Here is a 19,488-nt window from a genome sequence, read left to right on the forward strand (position 1 = left end):
GAAATGAGCCCGGAGGCAAAGGCGACGGAAAAAGAACTCAACTTCAAGCCGAGCACGAAATTCATTGAGGTGGGGGCATCAGGGGATAAAACTAAGTCCCTTGCTGAGTACAGAATGTTCAGTGTCAGCGAGGGGAAGGTCAGAGGGTCAGATCAGAAGGGGTGGGGTCAGAGGGAAGTGAAGGGAAAGAAGGATCTGGAGGGGCATTAGTCCCCATCAGCTGCTGGAGTATGCGTTCCTTAACACCTGAAAAGAAGAAAAAAAGTTTTTGGTTAATGCGTCAGATAAGACAAAGAATGAAATGAAACTGCAGAGTAGAATAGCTTTGAGATAAGGTGAGGCAGTGCTTCTGGAGAGAGAGGTCCAGTGTGTACATGTGGCGGTGCATGGCACTGAGTGTGGATCTCAGGATGCAGTGAGAACAGCAGTCCGAGGAATGTTGTATTTCTTGGAGATTGCTGTAATCCTGGGTGAATTCAAAACATGAAAGATGAAACTTCAGTTGGAATCCACATGGAATAAGTCGGAGCCGGAGACAGTCGCTTAGAAAGGAGATAAATACACCAGTATTTATTGCCCATCCCTAATTACCCTTGAGAAGGTAGTGGTGAGCTGCCTTCTTGAACTGCTGCAGTCCTTGGGGTGTTGGGAAGTTATAAGAACTGATGCGGGAAGACTGGTTTAGCATCACTCTCACAAAGCCAGAGCAGGAATATAAAAACCCTTTTAGCTTATTTCGGATATCCCCCAACCATGTTTCATATCTGCATTAGTAGGACAACTTCCCCAATATCAACTGGGATAGTCTTAGTGCAAAAGGCTTAAAGGGGGCATAATTCTTAAAGTGCATGCAGGAGAGCTTTTTGAGCCAGCACGTAGAAAGTCCTACAAGAGAAGGGGCGGTACTGGACCTAATCCAAGGCAATGAAGCCAGACAAGTGGTAGAAATGTCAGAGGGGGAGCATTTCAGGGATAGTAACCATAACTCTAAGATTTAAAATAGTTATGGAAAAGGACAAAGAGGGACCAGAAATAAAAGTACTGAATTGGGGGATGGCCAATTTCAATATGATAAAACAGGATCTGGCTAAAGTGGATTGGGAGCAGCTACTTGTAGGAAAGTCTACATCAGACCAGTGGGAGTCATTCAAAAAGGAAATAGTGAGAGTTCAGGGCCAGCATGTTCCTGAAAAGGTGAAGGATAGAACTCTGGATGTCAAGGGATATAGCGGATTGGATAAGGGAAAAAAAGGAGGCTTATGGCAGATTCAAAGCGCGGAAAGCAGCAGAGGCCCTAGAGGAGTAGAGAAAGTGTAGGGGGGTACTTAAAAAAAAAATTAGGACAGCGAAGAGGGGACATGAAAAAACACTGGTGGGCAAGATAAAGGAAAATCTCAAGGCATTTTATAAGTATATTAAGGGCAAGAGGATAACCAGGGAAAGAATAGGGCCCATTAGGGACCAGAGTGGCATTCTGTGCATGGAGCCGGAGGACCGAGGTGAGGTTTTAAATGATTACTTTTCATCTGTGTTCGCTATGGAGAAGGATATGTAAGTGTAGCGATCAGGGAGGGGGATTGTGATATACTTGAACAAATTAGCATTGAAAGGGAGGAAGTATTAGCTGTTTAAGTGGGCTTAAAAGTGGATAAATCCCCAGGCCCAGATGAGATGTATCCCAGACTGTTATGTGAGGCAAGGGAGGAGATAGCAGGGGCTCTGACACAAATTTTCAAATGCTCTCTGGCCATAGGAGAGGTACCAGAGGACTGGAGCACAGCGAATGTGGTACCATTATTCAAGAAGGGTAGCAGGGATAAACCAGGTAATTACAGGCTGGTGAGTCTAACATCAGTGGTTGGGAAACTATTGGAAAAATTTCTGAGGGATAGGATTAATCTCCACTTGGAGAGGAGGGATTAATCAGGGATAGTCAGCATGGCTTTGTCAGGAGGAGATAGTATCCAACAAACTTGATTGTATTTTTTGAGGCGGTGACTAGATGTGTAGATGAGGGTAAAGCAGTTGATCTGGTCTACATGGACTTCAGTAAGGCTTTTGATAAGGTCCCGCATGGGAGATTGGTTAAGAAGGTAAGAGCCCATGGATCCAGGGCAATTTGGCAAATTGGATCCAAAATTGGCTTAGTGGCAGGAGGCAGAGGACGATGGTTGAGGGTTGTTTTTGCGAGTGGAAGCCTGTGACCAGTGGTGTACCACAGGGATCAGTGCTGGGACCCTTGCTGTTTGTAGTGTACATTAATGATTTAGACATGAATATAGGAGGTATGATCAGTAAGTTCACCAATGACACGAAAATTGGTGGTGTCGTAAATAGTGAGGAGGAAAGCCTTAGATTATAGGACGATATAGATAAACTGGTAATATGGGCGGAGCAGTGGCAAATGGAATTTAATCCTGAGAAGTGTGAGGTGATGCATTTTGGGAGGACTAACAAGGCAAGGGAATATACAATGGATGGTAGGACCCTAGGAAGTACAGAGGGACCTTGGTGTACTTGTCCATCGATCACTGAAGGCAGCAGCACAGGTAGATAAGGTGGTTAGGAAGACATATGGGATACTTGCCTTTATTAGCTGAGGCATAGAATATAAGAGCAGGGAGGTTATGATGGAGCTGTATAAAACGCTAGTTAGGACACAACTGGAGTATTGTGTACAGTTCTGGTCACCACACTATAGGAAGGATGTGATTGCACTGGAGAGGTTGCAAAGGAGATTCACCAGGATGTTGCCTGGGCTGGAGCATTTCAGCTATGAAGAGAGACTGGATAGGCTAGTGTTGTTTTCCTTGGAGCAGAGGAGGCTGAGGGGGAACCTGATTGAGGTATACAAAATTATGAGGGACATTGATAGGACAGATATGAAGAAACTTTTTCTATTAGCGGAGGGATCAATAACCAGGGGGCATAGATTTAAGGTAAGGGGCAGGAGGTTTCGAGGAGATTTGAGGAAAAAAAATTTTAGTATTTAGATGAGCATTTGAAACGCAATAGCATACAAGGCTACAGGCCAAGTGCTGGTAAATGGGATTTTGTTTTTATTCATTCAGGGATGTGGGCATCACTGGCTAGGCCAGCATTTATTGCCCATCCCTAATTGCCCTTGAGAAGGTGGTGGTGAACTGCCTTCTTGAACCGCTGCAGTCCATTTGGGGTAGGTACACCCACAGTGCTGTTAGGAAGGGAGTTCCAGGATTTTGACCCAGCGACAGTGAAGGAACGGCGATATAGTTCCAAGTCAGGATGGTGTGTGACTTGGAGTGGAACTTGCAGGTGGTGGTGTTCCCATGCATTTGCTGCCCTTGTCCTTCTAGTTGGGAGAGGTCGCGGGTTTGGAAGGTGCTGTCTAAAAGCCTTGGTGCATTGCTGCAGTGCATCTTGTAGATGGTACATACTGCTGCGAATGTGCATCGGTGGTGGAGGGAGTGAATGTTTGTAGTTGGGGTGCCAATCAAGCGGGCTGTTTTGTCATGGATGGTGTCGAGCTTCTTGAGTGTTGTTGGAGCTGCACCCATCCAGGCAAGTGGAGAGTATTCCATCACACTCCTGACTTGTGCCTTGTAGATGCTGGACAGGCTTTGGGGAGTCAGGAGGTGAGTTACCTGTCTCAGGATTCCCAGCCTCTGACCTGCTCTTGTAGCCACGGTAGTTATGTGGCTATTCCAGTTCAGTTTCTGGTCAATGGTGGCCCCTAGGATGTTGATAGTGGGGGTTTCAGCGATGGTAATGCCATTGAATGTCAAGGGGAGATGGTTAGATTCTCTCTTGTTGGAGATGGTCATTGCCTGGCACTTGTGTGGCGCGAATGTTACTTGCCACTTATCAGCCCAAGCCTGGATATTGTCCAGGTCTTGCTGCATTTCTACACGGACTGCTTCAGTATCTGAGGAGTCACGAATGGTGCTGAACATTGTGCAATCATCAGCGAACTTCCCCACTTCTGACCTTATGATTGAAGGAAGGTCATTGATGAAGCAGCTGAAGATGGTTGGGCCTCGGACACTACCCTGAGGAACTCATGCAGTGATGTCCTGGAGCTCAGATGATTGACCTCCAACAACCACAACCATCTTCCTTTGAGCTAGGTATGACTCAAACCAGCGGAGAGTTTTCCCCCTGATTCCCATTGACCTCAGTTTTGCTAGGGCTCCTTGATGCCATACTCGGTCAAATGCTGCCTTGATGTCAAGGGCAGTCACTCTCACCTCACCTCTTGAGTTCAGCTCTTTTGTCCATGTTTGAACCAAGGCTGTAATGAGGTCAGGAGCTGAGTGGCCCTGGCGGAACCCAAACTGAGCGTCACTGAGCAGGTTATTGCTAAGCCAGTGCTGCTTGATGGCACTGTTGATGACACCTTCCATCACTTTACTGATGATTGAGAGTAGGCTGATGGGGCAGTAATTGGCTGGGTTGGACTTGTCCTGCTTTTTGTGTACAGGACATACCTGGGCAATTTTCCACATTGCAGGGTAAATGCCAGTGTTGTAGCTGTACTGGAGCAGCTTGGCGAGCGGCGTGGCAAGTTCTGGAGCACAGGTCTTCAGTACTATTGCTGGAATATTGTCAGGGCCCATAGCTTTTGCAGTATCCAGTGCCTTCAGTCATTTCTTGATATCACGCGGAGTGAATCGAATTGGCTGAAGTCTGGCATCTGTGATGCTGGGGACTTCAGGAGGAGGCCGAGATGGATCATCAACTCGGCACTTCTGGCTGAAGATTGTTGCAAATGCTTCAGCCTTATCTTTCGCACTGATGTGCTGGGCTCCCCCATCATTGAGGATGGGGATATTTGTGGAGCCAACTCCTCCAGTTAGTTGTTAAATTGTCCACCACCATTCACGGCTGGATGTGGCAGGACTGCAGTGCTTAGATCTGATCCGTTTGTTATGGGATCGCTTATCTCTGTCTATCGCATGCTGCTTATGCACTTTGGCATGCAGATACGCCTGTGTTGTAGCTTCACCAGGTTGACACCTCATTTTGAGGTATGCCTGGTGCTGCTCCTGGCATGCCCTCCTGCACTCTTCATTGAGCCAGGATTGGTCTCCTGGCTTGCTGGTAATGGTCGAGTGGGGGATATGCCGGGCCACGAGGTCACAGATTGTGGCTGAGTACAATTCTGCTGCTGCTGATGGTCCACAACGCCTCATGGATACCCAGTTTTGCATTGCTAGATCTGTTCGAAATCTCCCATTTAGCACGGTGGTAGTGCCATACAATACGATGGACGGTATCGTCAATGTGAAGGCGGGACTTCGTCTCCACAAGGACTGTGCAGTGGTCACTCCTACCAATACTGTCATGGACAGAAACATCTGCGGCAGGCAAATTGGTGAGGACGAGGTCAAGTATGTTTTTCCCTCATGTTGGTTCCCTCACCACCTGCTGCAGACCCAGTCTAGCAGCTATGTCCTTTAGGACTCGGCCAGCTCGGTCAGTAGTGATGCTACTGAGCCACTCTTGGTGATGAACATTGAAGTCCCCCACCCAGAGTACATTTTGTGCCCTTGCCACCCTCAGTGCTTCCTCCAAGTGGTGTTCAACATGGAGGAGTACTGAATCATCAGCTGAGGGAGGGCGGTAGGTGGTAATCAGTAGGAGGTTACCTTGCCCATGTTTGACCTGCTGCCATGAGAAGTCATGGGGTCCGGAGTCAATGTTGAGGACTCCCAGGGCAACTCCCTCCCTGCTGTATACCACTGTGCCACCACCTCTGGTGGGTCTGTCCTGTCGGTGGGACAGGACATACCCAGGGATCGTGATGGCAGTGTCTGGGACATTGTCTGTAAGGTATGATTCCGTGAATATGACTATGTCAGGCTGTTGCTTGACTCGTCTGTGGGACAGCTCTCCCAACCTTGGCACAAGCCACCAGATGTTAGTAAGGAGGACTTTGCAGGGTCGACAGGGCTGGGTTTGCCGTTGTCATTTCCGGTGCCTAGGTCGATGCCGGGTGGTCCTTCCGGTTTCATTCCTTTTTATTGACTTTGTAGCAGTTAGGTACAACTGAGTGGCTTGCTAGGCCATTTCAGCGGGCATGTAAGAGTTAACCACAGTGCTGTGGGTCTGGAGTCACATGTAGGCCAGACCAGGTAAGGACAGCAGATTTCCTTCCCTGAAGGACATGAGTGAACCAGATGGGTTTTTACAGTAATCGACAATGGTTTCATGGCCATCATTAGACCGGCTTTTAATTCCAGATTTTTTATTAATTAAATTCAAATTCCACCTTCTGCCGTGGTGGGTTTCGAACCCATGTCCCTCGAGAAATACCCTGGGTCTCTGGGTTACTAGTCCAGTGATAATACCACTACGCCACTGCCTACCTTCTTAAAAAAGATAGGTGCTTGATGGCCGGCACAGACGCGATGGGCCGAAGGGCCTGTTTCTGTGCTGTATAACTTTATGACTCTAATGTGTGACAGTGATTTTTTTTTTTTATTTCCAAAATATACTTTATTCATAAAAATCTGTAAAAATTACATTGCCAAACAGTTTCCAAACAGCACGAAAAAATACAAACATTGCAAAAGAGATCAGTTTCTTTCAATAATGTCATGAGTTTCTTCCCAACCCTTCCGTTTCACAATTGTCATGTCAATTACAGTTTTACATTTACAGCAATTGAGAATATTAACGATACAGTTCGAGGGGCTTCCCATGGTTCCAGCCCCTCAGTCCAGCTTGGTGGGGAACCTTACACTGTGGTCTTTCCCCATTGAGCCTTTGCTGCGGCTGCCCCAAGCTTTAGTGCGTCCCTCAGCACGTAGTCCTGGACCTTGGAATGTGCCAGTCTGCAACATTCGCTGGTGGACAACTCTTTGCGCTGGAAGACCAGCAAGTTTCGGGCAGACCAAAGGGCGTCTTTCACCGAATTGATAGTCCTCCAGCAGCAGTTGATGTTTGTCTCGGTGTGCGTCCCTGGGAACAGCCCGTAGAGCACAGACTCCTGTGTTACAGAGCTGCTTGGGATGAACCTTGAGAAAAACCACTGCATCTCTTTCCACACCTGCTTTGCAAAGGCACATTCCAGGAGGAGGTGGGCGACTGTCTCTGCCCCACCACAGCCAACGCGGGGGCACTGTGCGGAGGGGGCGAGACTTCGGGTGTGCATGAAGGATCTGACGGGGAGGGCCCTTCTCACCACCAGCCAAGCTACGTCTTGGTGCTTGTTTGAAAGTTCTGGTGATGAGGCATTCCGCCAAATGACTTTGACGGTCTGCTCGGGGAACCATCCGACAGGATCCACCGTTTCCTTTTCCCGTAGGGCCTTGAGGACATTCCGTGCAGACCACTGCCTGATGGACCGGTGGTCAAAGGTGTTTTTCCGCAGAAACTGCTCCACGAAGGATAGGTGGTACGGCGCCGCCCAACTGCATGGTGCGTTCCGCGGCAATGTGACCAGGCCCATCCTTCGCAACACCGGGGACAGATAGAACCTCAGCCCGTAGTGACACTTGGAGTTTGCGTACTGGGGATCTACACATAGCTTGATGCAGCCGCACACGAAGGTGGTCATCAGGATGAGGGCCACGTTGGGTACATTTTTCCCGCCCATGTCCAGAGATTTGAACATCGTGTCCCTCCGGACCCGGTCCATTTTAGATCCCCAGACGAAGCGGAAAATGGCTCGGGTGACTGCCACGGCGCAGGAGTGGGGTATGGGCCAGACCTGCGCCACGTAGAGCAACAACGTGAGCGCCTCGCACCTGATGACCAGGTTCTTACCCACAATGGAGAGAGATCGCTGCCCCCACATGCCCAACTTTTGTCGTACCTTGGCTACTCGCTCCTCCCATGTTTTGGTGCACGCCCCGGCACTTCCGAACCATCTCCCCAGCACCTTCAGGTAATCTGACCTGACGGTGAAGGTGACAAAGGATCGGTCAGCCCAGTTCCCAAAGAACATGGCCTCGCTCTTGCCGTGGTTAACTTTGGCTCCCGAGGCCAGTTCGAACTGGTCGCAGATGCTCATCAGTCTGCGCACGGACAGCGGATCCGAGCAGAAGACGGCGACGTCATCCATGTACAGGGAGGTTTTGACCTGAGTGCCTCCGCTGCCTGGGATTGTCACCCCTCTTATGCTCGCATCCTTCCTAATAGACTCAGCAAAGGGTTCAATACAGCAAACAAACAAGACCGGGGACAGAGGACAGCCCTGTCTGACTCCAGATTTGATCGGGAAACTTTCAGATTCCCACCCGTTGATTGACACTGCGCTACTGATGTTTGTGTAGAGCAGTTGGATCCAATTGCAGATTTCCTCCCCAAACCCCATTTTGGAAAGCACATCCATCATGTAGGTGTGCGATATCCTGTCAAAAGCCTTCTCCTGGTCCAGACTGATGAGGCAGGTGTCCACCCTCCTGTCCCGTACGTAGGCGATCGTATCCCTGAGTAGCGCGAGACTATCAGAGATCTTCCTGCCGGGTACAGTACAGGTCTGATCGGGGTGAATCACCAACTCCAGAGCAGACTTGACTCGACTGGCTATGACTTTGGACAGAATCTTGTAATCAACATTAAGCAGTGAGATGGGCCGCCAATTTCTGATTTCTGCCCTCTCCCCCTTCTGCTTGTAAATGAGGGTGATGATGCCTCTTCTCATGGATTCTGACATGCTGCCGGCCAGGAGCATACTCTCGTATACTTCCAGCAGGTCCGGGCCGACCCAGTCCCACAGGGACGAGTACAACTCGACCGGTAAGCCGTCGCTCCCGGGAGTTTTACTCGTCTCGAAAGACTCGACGGCCTTTGTCAGCTCGTCCAGAATTAGCGGCTTGTCCAGTCTCTCCCTCCTGCTGTCATCTAGGACCTCTGTGATAGATGACAGGAAGGACTGGGAGGCTCTGCTGTCTGTGGGCTTCGCGTCATACAGCCCAGCATAAAAGGATTTGCTGATCCTTAGTATGTCGGACTGCGAAGACGTTACCGAGCCATCTTCTTCCTTCAGGCTGCTGATAACAGAGCTCTCTCTGTGTACCTTTTGGAAGAAGTAACGCGAGCACGTCTCATCCTGCTCGATGGAGCGGACTCTGGACCGGAAGATGATCTTGGAGGCCTCCTTGGCAAAGAGCGAGGCCTGCTGGCTCTTCACCTCTTGGAGGTCCTCCTTGACCTCGACCCCCATTGACTGCAACCGGAGTAGATTTTGCATAATTTTCTGGAGTCGGGACAGTTCCCTCTGTCTCTCTCTCGCCTTCTGAACACCTTTGTGGATGAAGAACCTCTTGATGTTCTCCTTTATCGCTTCCCACCAGTGAACTGGAGACTCAAAGAGGGGTTTCACGGTCCTCCAACCTTTGTAATCCCTTTTGAGTTCCTCAACGTTCTCTGGGGTCAGCAGTGTCGCATTGAGCTTCCACGTCCCTCTGCCAACCCGCTGGTCGTCCTGTAAGTGACAGTCGGCCAGTAAGAGGCAGTGGTCGGAGAAGAACACCGGCTTGACGTCGGTGGATCCGACCGTGACAGCACGGGACACAAACAGGAAGTCAATCCTGGAACGGGCAGACCCGTCCGATCTTGACCATGTGTATCTGCGCTGCGCTCCGTCTGCAGGTTTGCTGAAGACGTCGTGCAGTTTGGCATCCTTAACTGTTTCTACTAGGAATCTGGACGTAGCGTCCAGTTTGCTGTCGTCACTGCCGGATCGTCCAGCCGCATCGATGATGCAGTTGAAGTCACCGCCTAGGATGACCAGCCTGGACGTCGCCAGCAGCAGTGGGAGCTGCTGGAAGACGGTCAGCCGCTCGCTGCGTTGTACCGGGGCGTACACGTTGATCAACCGGAGCGGAGCGTTGTTGTACATCACGTCTGCTACGAGGAGGCGGCCGCCCACCACCTCCTTAACTTCGGAGATGGTGAAGTTACCTCCCCGCAGCAGAATACCCAGGCCGGAGGAACGGCAGTCATTACCCCCCGACCAGATCGATGGCCCGTGGGACCACCATCGCGACCACTGCCTGTAGGTGCTGAGGTGTGGTATTCCACACTCCTGCAGAAACAGTAGGTCAGCTTTGACCTTGGCAAGGTAATCCAAGGTTGAAACACATCGCGTAGTAGATTTAATGCTACGCACATTAATGGAAGCAATTCTTACACCCATTTTTTACTAAAAATTAGTTGTTGCTTCCCATACCATTTGTCCTCGCTAGTCCCAGTCCTTCCCCTTCGGGATGTTCCTGCATACCCATCGTATGCGCAAGCAGTTTCACGTTGGTTGGGCTCAGAAACCCCTCCTGATTTTTCATGCAGGGTTTGTGCAGTGATGTATCTTTTAAAATACTGATGTGCTATTCCCTACACACTAAAGTGCCATTTAAACAAGCCATTGCTATTAGTTATAGGAAACCACTTCATGGTGTATATCCTTCAGAGTGGGAAAATGGGGGAAATGGAGAGCTGACGGGATTTCATTTCACAGTTTGAAATTAAATAACTGTACCTTCAACGTATTTTGGAAACAAAATTGTGCTCAGCACAAGTACTTTTAAAAATAATGTAATCTTTGGGGTACTGAAGCTGTGATAGATGTTGTTTACCCATTATAATGACCACTTATTCTGTACTTTGTTTTAATTCCTGTAGATTATGAATAAATTACCTGCATTTATGTGTCAGCAGCCTTCTGTTCGAATTTTTTACTCTACTGCACCAGTGAGCACAATCCCAATTGAATCAATGGATTGTCCGGTATAAAGGGCTGATAAGGGTTAAGTCCAATTCACTAACAAGGTGTCATACACCAGCAGATTCAGTGCTGCATCAAGAAGAGTATACAGTCTTGTAGTAAATTGGTTATACGTATAGCAGGAGTGGACTTTCGCCATGGTAAAACAGGTATGATGTGGGAGGACTTAAAACATACAGACAAATTCTCTTTGTTTAGGAGCGCATACTTAAAGCAAATGATACTGCAGTTTCAAAGTAACTTATCTGCAGACATACAGCACTGTATTTTCAGTAATACAATTGAATAATAACTGAGATATTTACACTGACTAAACTCTAGAAAACAGATGAATAATTAACAGAACTTCCAGCAGTGATAATATTGATTCCTAAACCGTGTAGATATCAGGAAATGACTTTATATTAAAATTAGCAGAGTTGTTGCACATTGAAAATAAAATGATAGTTTATATTAATAAGTTCAAGTTTTAAAAAGGTAAGTATAGTAACCTGCACAAATAAATTACAAATGTGTGAATGATAGTGGACTAAAGCAGCTCAAAGATGGGGCTAGGTATAAATGCATTACTAAAGTTTATTAGTTTTATGATTTGAATTGGCTTAGATGGTAGCAATCTTGTCAGAAGATTGTGGTTTATGCCCCTGTTACGACCAGGTGAGAAAGGGGTCTAGGGCTTCCCTCTCAGCCTTTGCCTGGCTTAACCATAACAGGGTTTAATTTTTAATACACTGTGTTTTTAGCTCCCTGTCAGTGAATCCTTGTTCACTGCTCTGCAATTGTAATGCAAAGAAATCAACCAGACAGGTTTTCTTAAACTTACACCTTTCTTGTTTAAATCTATTAACCTTAAAACTCTAATTCATTTAAAACTATTATGAATAGGCAAGGCAACCAAGCTAGCATGCAAATGCGATAAACACACACACAGACAGAAAAGGAGAAAGAATAAAGGGGAAAAGTTTGAAGCAATAGCTGGTGTTCATTTATTGTTTTGAGTTCAATGTAGAGTCTTCGATTGCAGTTAAACCTTTCCATTTCATTGGGGTCCAGTGCATGCTTTCAAACTTGTTTCGATGTAGGAGTAATCTCTCTTGAGGTTAAAGTGGCTTCAGTGGATCTGGAAATTTGTGAGAGACAGAGAGCCAGGGAGAGAGACCTTCCTTCTCTTTTGTCTTCAAAACGTTCTGTGAGCACAATTCAAGCCTCCAAGTTGGCCAGCAGGTTAGTCATGTGACTAATTTTTTCAACAAACTCTCCTACATTTTTTGTGGATTCTCCATCTTAGCAGACACCCTCAGTGGAGGGGTGGGGGGGGGGGGGGTGGCGGCGGTGGATGGAATGCAGGCTTGTTCCACACTCAATGTCTGGTGATCAAATTCAATTTTGGTTAATTGTATCAGGGAGCAATTCTATTGTCTCTCCAGGCAACTGTCTCTTAGTATGCAAATGTTTCCAGCCACTGCTGTTATCTCTTTAAACAGGCCATCTGTTCAGTCCAGCAATTGTTTAAAATTAATATGCCTCCTTGGTGGCAGGTGGGGGTCTTCATGACAGCCCCACTATGGACCTGCAAACAATAGACTAATACTTTTGTGCAGTACTGATGGAATGTTGCATTATCAAAGGTGCTATCTTTGTGGACATACAATATTCGACTCAGAGGAGAGAGGTTTGTCAATGCCTGCACCAACTTTCTCTACTAACAGCACCAAAAACAGATTACCTCCTCATTTATTCATTTGTAATTTGTGTGACCTTGTTTGCACATTGGCTGTTGGGTTTGCCTACATAGGTGTGACTGCACTTCAATAGTTAACTATCTTGGAAAGCACTTTGGGTCATCCCTATTCTGCGAAAGGCACTAAATAAATTGGAAATATCTTTGTTCTTATCCTTTATTGAAAGAATTGTTTATAAACTCCTCCTACCCACAAAAGCTGAAGTAACTTTTTTTTAAATATATCCACCTCAGTGAAGTAGCTATCTGTCCTAAAGACAGATTTTTTTATTTTGTGGATTTTATTTTTTTGAATAAATGTTTAGTGCCTGAATAGGGAAGCCACCTGATAATGTGTTAACAATCACTGAGAAGAAAAACCCCACCAGAGGTAAATCAATGTTGTGACTGAGCTTACATAACACCTTCAAAAAATATGCTCTGCAATTATTTTGTTCTGCTTTTTAAGACTTTCTGTCATTCTGTGGCTGATGAAATGAACAATTGAATGCTAGTACTTTGCTAATGTTGCTCTAGAATTGGCCACTAGGAGATGTGCAAGATTATTCCAGCAAGATTCTCTCTGATTTCCATTCTCTCCCTGTTGGAAGTATCTTCTCTCCCACTGATGGCCTGACTAAGAACTTTGGTGATTTGTGACATAACATTTCTGGATTTATCAGTTAGATTTAACCATCACTCTGCCTTAAGATTTGAATAAAAAGTGACCACAGATTTGAATGAAAGGTCTTTTACACCAACACAATCGAATTGTATGGTTAAAACAGGGTTTGGTCTGTACTTAATGAAATTTTATCCAACACTGACTCACTCTGTCAAACTTGAAATTGGATTGATACTCCATTTACCGGCGAGAGTTAACAGCATAATTCAGAGGGTTTAGACAGTGCACAGGTTACTTATCATATGAGTCGGTTCATATCATTTTGCAAATCTTTTACTCTTCTAAGAAGGGACAGTTGGTGTAGCTCCCCACACTTCTGCCAAGAGAATGAGTTTCTAGATCTTTGCTTGTGCCTGCTTTGGCTTGGGGATCATGGAGGTGAGCCAGTGAAATTCTTCTATCTAATTATCTTTTCAACCTCCCCATCTTCCTCCACTTTATGCTGCCCCTGCGGGAACAATTAAGATGGGGAATGGAGTGGGTGGTGGCAGTGAACCTAAATTGTCCCCATTCCCTAGTGCTGAGCATTAGTGATCCAATTGTCAATTTCCTTATTTGCCCTCCACTTCTGGGATATTGACTCCTAACACAAGGATAGTAAATGTCGGCAAGCTGTTAACTTTAGGGGAGTGAGGCAGCTGAGCACCATCCAGTCATTAACTGATATCCACATGCATGCACTTTCAGTAAGGGTCACTGGATAGCAATGTTGAGAGCAACTATTGACAATTTGCCTCTCCTGTATGAGAGGTGCTAGTTGAGATCAGCTAAGACTGTTGTTATGACCAGAGAGAAAGGTGTGTTGCTGTCTTCACCTGGTCCTACCGTAACATGGTTTAATTTTAAACACTCTGTGTTTTGAGCTCGCCTTTGTGAATCCTTGTTCACAGCTTTCTAATTATAAGGCAAAGAAACCAACACACCAGGTTTTCTTGGGTTTAAAGGAGAAAAGTGAAATTTATTAAAACTTAGACTTAAACTCTAATACGGTTAATGCCTACCGATATACGACGCACCCACGCTTGCATGCACACATGACGCACACATGCAAATAGGGACAGAAAAGAGGAGAGGAAGATATAGTAGCGAGGGGTTTGAGGCAATATCAGAAGAGTTTCTTGTTTACTGTGCTTCGAGCTCACTTGATTGTAGGTAGTCTTGCTGTTGGTTGGGACCCAGTGTTCCTTTTAAACCTTGTTCATGTAGGAGACTTTTCTCTCTTTGAGGTTCACGTGTTTTCACAAGATTCAGTTCCGTGGAAAAGAGATGGAGGCAGGCAGGACTGGAAAGGAGGTTCTGTTCCAACCAGGAGTACACGGCTTTCTGAGTTCAAATTCTCTGTTGGAAGATCAAATTCAAAACCTCCAACAGTCAGTCAGTCATGTGACCAAAACTGATCTGACCACTTCTTCTGTGTATTGGGGAAGCAACGACTGGGTCCCCATTGTTCCAACACTGTCGGTTACTATGCAAATGTCTTTCCAGTCAGGTGCTCGCAATTTTAAGTTTTAATGTTCATGTGGCAAAATCATGTGTGCCTCAGTCTTGGCAGGTGGGGGGTTTGCCTGACACCATTTTCATACTGCACAATAGCTGTGCTAGTGGCAGCGACTACTGACATATAGGTCTCGCACGGCCACCAGCAATTGGAAAGTAGATTTGCCAAGATTCATGAAAGCCAACAGTTGGGGTAATTTGCATTGCCATTTTGGGAGCTAGCGCCACTATGGTGGATCTTAGTGCAATATAAAAGCAGCATACCACAACAAAGATTGATGCCTGTACCTTGGAGCTTTCTGTTCCGTATGACTCTGCAACTCACCGGATAGAGTCACTTAGCTATTGAGGGAGTGAACAACCTTTTTTTTGTTAAGGAGGTATATATTTAAAAAAAATGAAGTCAATTTGATTTGCCCCTAGCTGTCAAAAACAATAGACTTAAAAATTGTATCCTGAATCGCTAATAACCGAGAAACAAGTATTACATGGCTTTAGTCAGTGCTACCTGCTGTGACTGGTATGGTCAGCTCTGAGTATTGTCTTTTTTTCAATGTACATATGTTCTTTAAGGAACATAATTCCTTTAATTACAGGAAATGAACACCACACATACTGCTGTTACATCTGCATTCCAATTGTAGTGCCGAGGTTTTGATATGAAGCCTTGTTTATAGGGAGTGAGTGCATGCAGGTGCTCATAATAGAGCTGGTACTAATCCAGCCCACTCCATGTGAAATAGTTCAAGCATCTGGCATATTTCTCACCCTTCAAACACTGCTCTTCAGAACATCAATCTTTTTTTCTTTCTTTTTTTTTATAAAGGATTTTTCTCTCTTTTTTCACCCACCCCCAAATCTAATGCCTTAAAGCCACACAAAAAGATTGTATTCAGGATGAGCAGTGGAGCATGTGTGCTGTGCCTGATGTCTCCCATGCAGCAGCAGTTTCTCCTTTCCCATTCTCAATCCTCTTCACAGTTGTTTTAATGTATTATCCTCAATGACACAGAAATCCAGCATATGTACTTTGGACACGTCACAGCCTCTTATAGGGCAACTTATAGGAGTCGAGGAATGGTCTTCTCAATTTAGAATAAAATAAAACAATAACATCAAGGGATAAAAAAGACACCAATCCAATGAAAGGCTTTAACATTTGTCATAAGAAAGCATGTGGCTTCCTAATTGCTCAGCAATTGTGTTTAATAATTGGTTATACAGACAAGGAATGCCCTAGTTTCAATACCTAGTTTGTGCCGAGATGCTGATCTCAGTGGTAACAAATGACCTCAATGCCTTTAGGTTACAGAGGACAAAATTGGCCAGGATTCTTGTTCTTCTTTAACAGCCAGCGACTTTTGTTGAAAATGGACACGTGTGACCATTGGATGATTGGACTTGATTGTCACTCATACTACCACCACAGTCCCCCGCCCCCTCCACCTCAAACCAAGCTGGGGAGTTCTCACTGGTCGCAACCAACATCACTAAAAAACAGATTATCTGGTCATTATTTAATTGCTGTTTGTGGGAGCTTGCTGTATGCACATTGGCAATCACATATCCTAAATTACTACAGTTACTACATTCAATAAGGTGCTTCCTTGGCTGTAAAGTGCTTTGGGATATCCTGAGGTTGTGAAATGCACGACATAATGTCATGCTAGACCCCCACCTGCCAAGAATGAGGCATATTAATTTCACCATTTGTACATTAAATTTCAAATTGTTGCTGGGGAGAAGAGAAGGCCTGTTGGAAGGCCTGCCAGGCACCTGGCTGGGAAATATTTACATACCAATGGGGAAAAGAGACGTTACTTCCCTTATCCAATTTAACCCACAATGGACTTTGAGCACCAGATATTGAAGGTGAGGGAGCTCAAATTTCAGGATGACTGCTGGGATAGCCGAATCCACAAACAGACATGATCAGACCAGCTAGTCATGTGACTAACCTACTTGCCAACCGAGTTTTTCTGAATTGTACAAACAGTTTGAACTGAGAGTGTCTGTTTGCTCCTGGACTGAAAATGCGTCTCCTGGCTGGCTCACCACAGCCTCTCCTGTCTGCTCTCATCTCTTTATTAAGGAACTCCAAATCCACTGAAGACACATGAACCACAAGAGAGAAAAGTCTCCTACAGCGGATAAGGTTTAAGGAGAATACTGGGCCCCAAACGAAAAGCAAGATCTAGCTACAATCAAGGACTTTACAGTGAGCTCGAAGATCCAAAACAAAAACCCTCTTCAGAGATTGCCTCAAATGTTTCCACTTTATTTCTTCTGCTCTGTTCTGTCTCTATCTGCATGTGTGTATCGCGTATGCGTGCTAGCGTGGGCCTTCGTGTATCCGTAGGCACAACTGAATTAGAGCTTAAGTTGAATAAATTTCAACCTTTCTTCTTTAAACCTAAGAAAACTTGTTTGTGCTGGTTTCTTTGCCTTATAATTGGAAAGCGGTGAACAAGGATTCACCAAGGGGGATCTAAAAACACGGTGTGTTTAAAATTAAACCCTGTTACGTTAAGACCAGGTGAAGGCTGAGAGGGATCTCTAGACACCTTTCTCACCTGGTCGTAACAATAAATACAATTTCTTTATTTCTTTTTTATTGTCTCTTCCCTGGTGCACAGGCACTGATATCAATTGCATTGCTTCCACTGCCACTGCAGCGGCGATCAGCCGATTCAATACAACTGAGAGATTAAATGTTTTGGGCATGCAATTTAAAAGAAGATCTTGGTTCCATATAGGGACTAAAATATTTGTTCAACCAGGGAAGAATGAAGGTAAAATTGCGACCCCCTCAATGACTGATGCTGAAAGGATGTTTTCCTTCTGGGAGAGTCTTGAACTAGGGGCACAGTTTAAGAATAAGGGATCGCCCATTTAAGACGGAGATGAGGAAAATTTTTTTCACTGAGGGGTGTGAGTCTTTGGAACTCTTTTCGCCAGAGAGTGGTGCAGGCAGGGGCATTGAATATTTTTAAGGTAGAATTAGATAAATTCTTGACTAACAAGGGAGTCAAAGGATATCTGGGAAGGCGGGAAAGTGGAGTTGAAGCCACAATCGGATCAGCATGATCTTATTAAATGGTGGAGCAAACTTGAAGGGGCTAAATGGCCTACTCCTGCTCCTAATTCATATGTTCATTTGTTCATATGTTCAACAGATGTGGTATACTGAACCATATAGAGTACGGGTGTCCCAAACTCAGTTTCTGGGTTGTACTGAGCTAGCTGATGTCACTCAGGGTAGTGGTAGATTGCAACATTGGGCTCAGTGCTCTGGGCCAAGCAAGGTTTTAATCAGTCCAGGTAAAAGCATTGACTGATGCCAAATTAAGTCATCAAGACCAGAAGGTCCCAAAAACAATTCTTGCTCTACACTGAGTGAGTTGATCTCCTGTAAGGTCATAGTTAAGGCACTACAATTGAGATCAACACCCTTAAGTGAGAGAGAGGAAAATTATCCAGGGTTCTTGCTGCTGATCACCAGCCAGAAGCTCTTGTTGGAAATTGGCGCCTATGACCATTGGATGATTGAACTTGATTGTAATGATTCTCATAGTCAAATAGCCCACTGATGCTCACTGTCAATGAAGTTTTTGGTACCAGAGGAATTTTATTCCAGTAAGAAATCACTACAACTGGCCTCTGTATTCTTAGGTGAGCAAAAGGAAATTGACCAGGATTGTGGTTCCTGACTGTTATCCAATGATGTGCTGGAAATTAAAGATGTGGATATTTGGCAGAGATGTCTGGCCTTGGCTGGGATGCCATCATGGTCAAATAGGCTTCCTGCCCACTGGCCTCGCACCTGAGGAATAACCACTTAGGCAAGGTCCTGAAGAATTAGATTACCTCCAAGAAAAGTACCATTCACTTAGAACACTATCTCAGCAAGACTAGTCAAAATAACCATGAAATAGGCCACAATTTTATGTGTACCCGAACAAACAGCTGCCAAGACAGTTTTAAACAAATTTCTTGTATTTGCTCTGTTGAAGTGCTATTGAAGTTTTATTGTTGACAATAATTAACTGTGATTTTCAAACATAATCAAGATTGTTCTGATGAAAGGTCACAGATCTGAAGTGTTAACTCTGCTTCTCTCTCCTCAGATGCTGCCTGACCTGCTGAGTATTTCCAACACTTTCTGTTTTTATTTCAGATTTCCAGCAGCTGCAGTATTTTTCTTTTATTATATTGTCCATTTGATTCTCCTTTTATCTAGTGAGCTCTGCTAAAATATGTGTGCTTATGCGTATGAATGTTCAGTAAGGAGATAATCAAGGCCTAATTGACCATTATCACATTACTGTTAAAGTTGACATCATGCATGCACCCGCGTGCGCATGTGTACACACACACTCATACTCCAGCAGTGGTCACTGAATATAAGTCAGAAGTGGGAAATCTGTATCAGTTTTCTCATTAATAATATAATAAATTATCATTTCCAGGTTAGGGGATTGTGTTGTAATGCCCTAGTTGCCTTAGTTGAGATTAACTCCATCCAGATAGATCAGCGATTCAACCTGGAACCTTTCTGGTCCCTACAGCTCATCGGTGTGCATTTATTCAATCACCTGGGGGGTTGGAGGCAGGGGGTTGTTGAATATTTGAAAATTTCAGTCAATTTACTCTCAATCACTCCTTCTGCAAGGATATTTCCTTTTTTTTTAGAGATACAGCACCGAAACAGGCCCTTCGGCCCACCGAGTCGGTGCCGACCAACAACCACCCATTAACACTAACCCTTCGGTAATCCCACATTCCCTATCACCTACCTACACTAGGGGTAACTTACAATGGCCAATTTACCTACCACCTGCAAGTCTTTGGCTGTGGGAGGAAACCGGAGCACCC

Source organism: Heterodontus francisci, chromosome 16 (genome assembly GCF_036365525.1).
Source record: "Heterodontus francisci isolate sHetFra1 chromosome 16, sHetFra1.hap1, whole genome shotgun sequence".
Lineage (NCBI taxonomy): Eukaryota > Metazoa > Chordata > Chondrichthyes > Heterodontiformes > Heterodontidae > Heterodontus > Heterodontus francisci.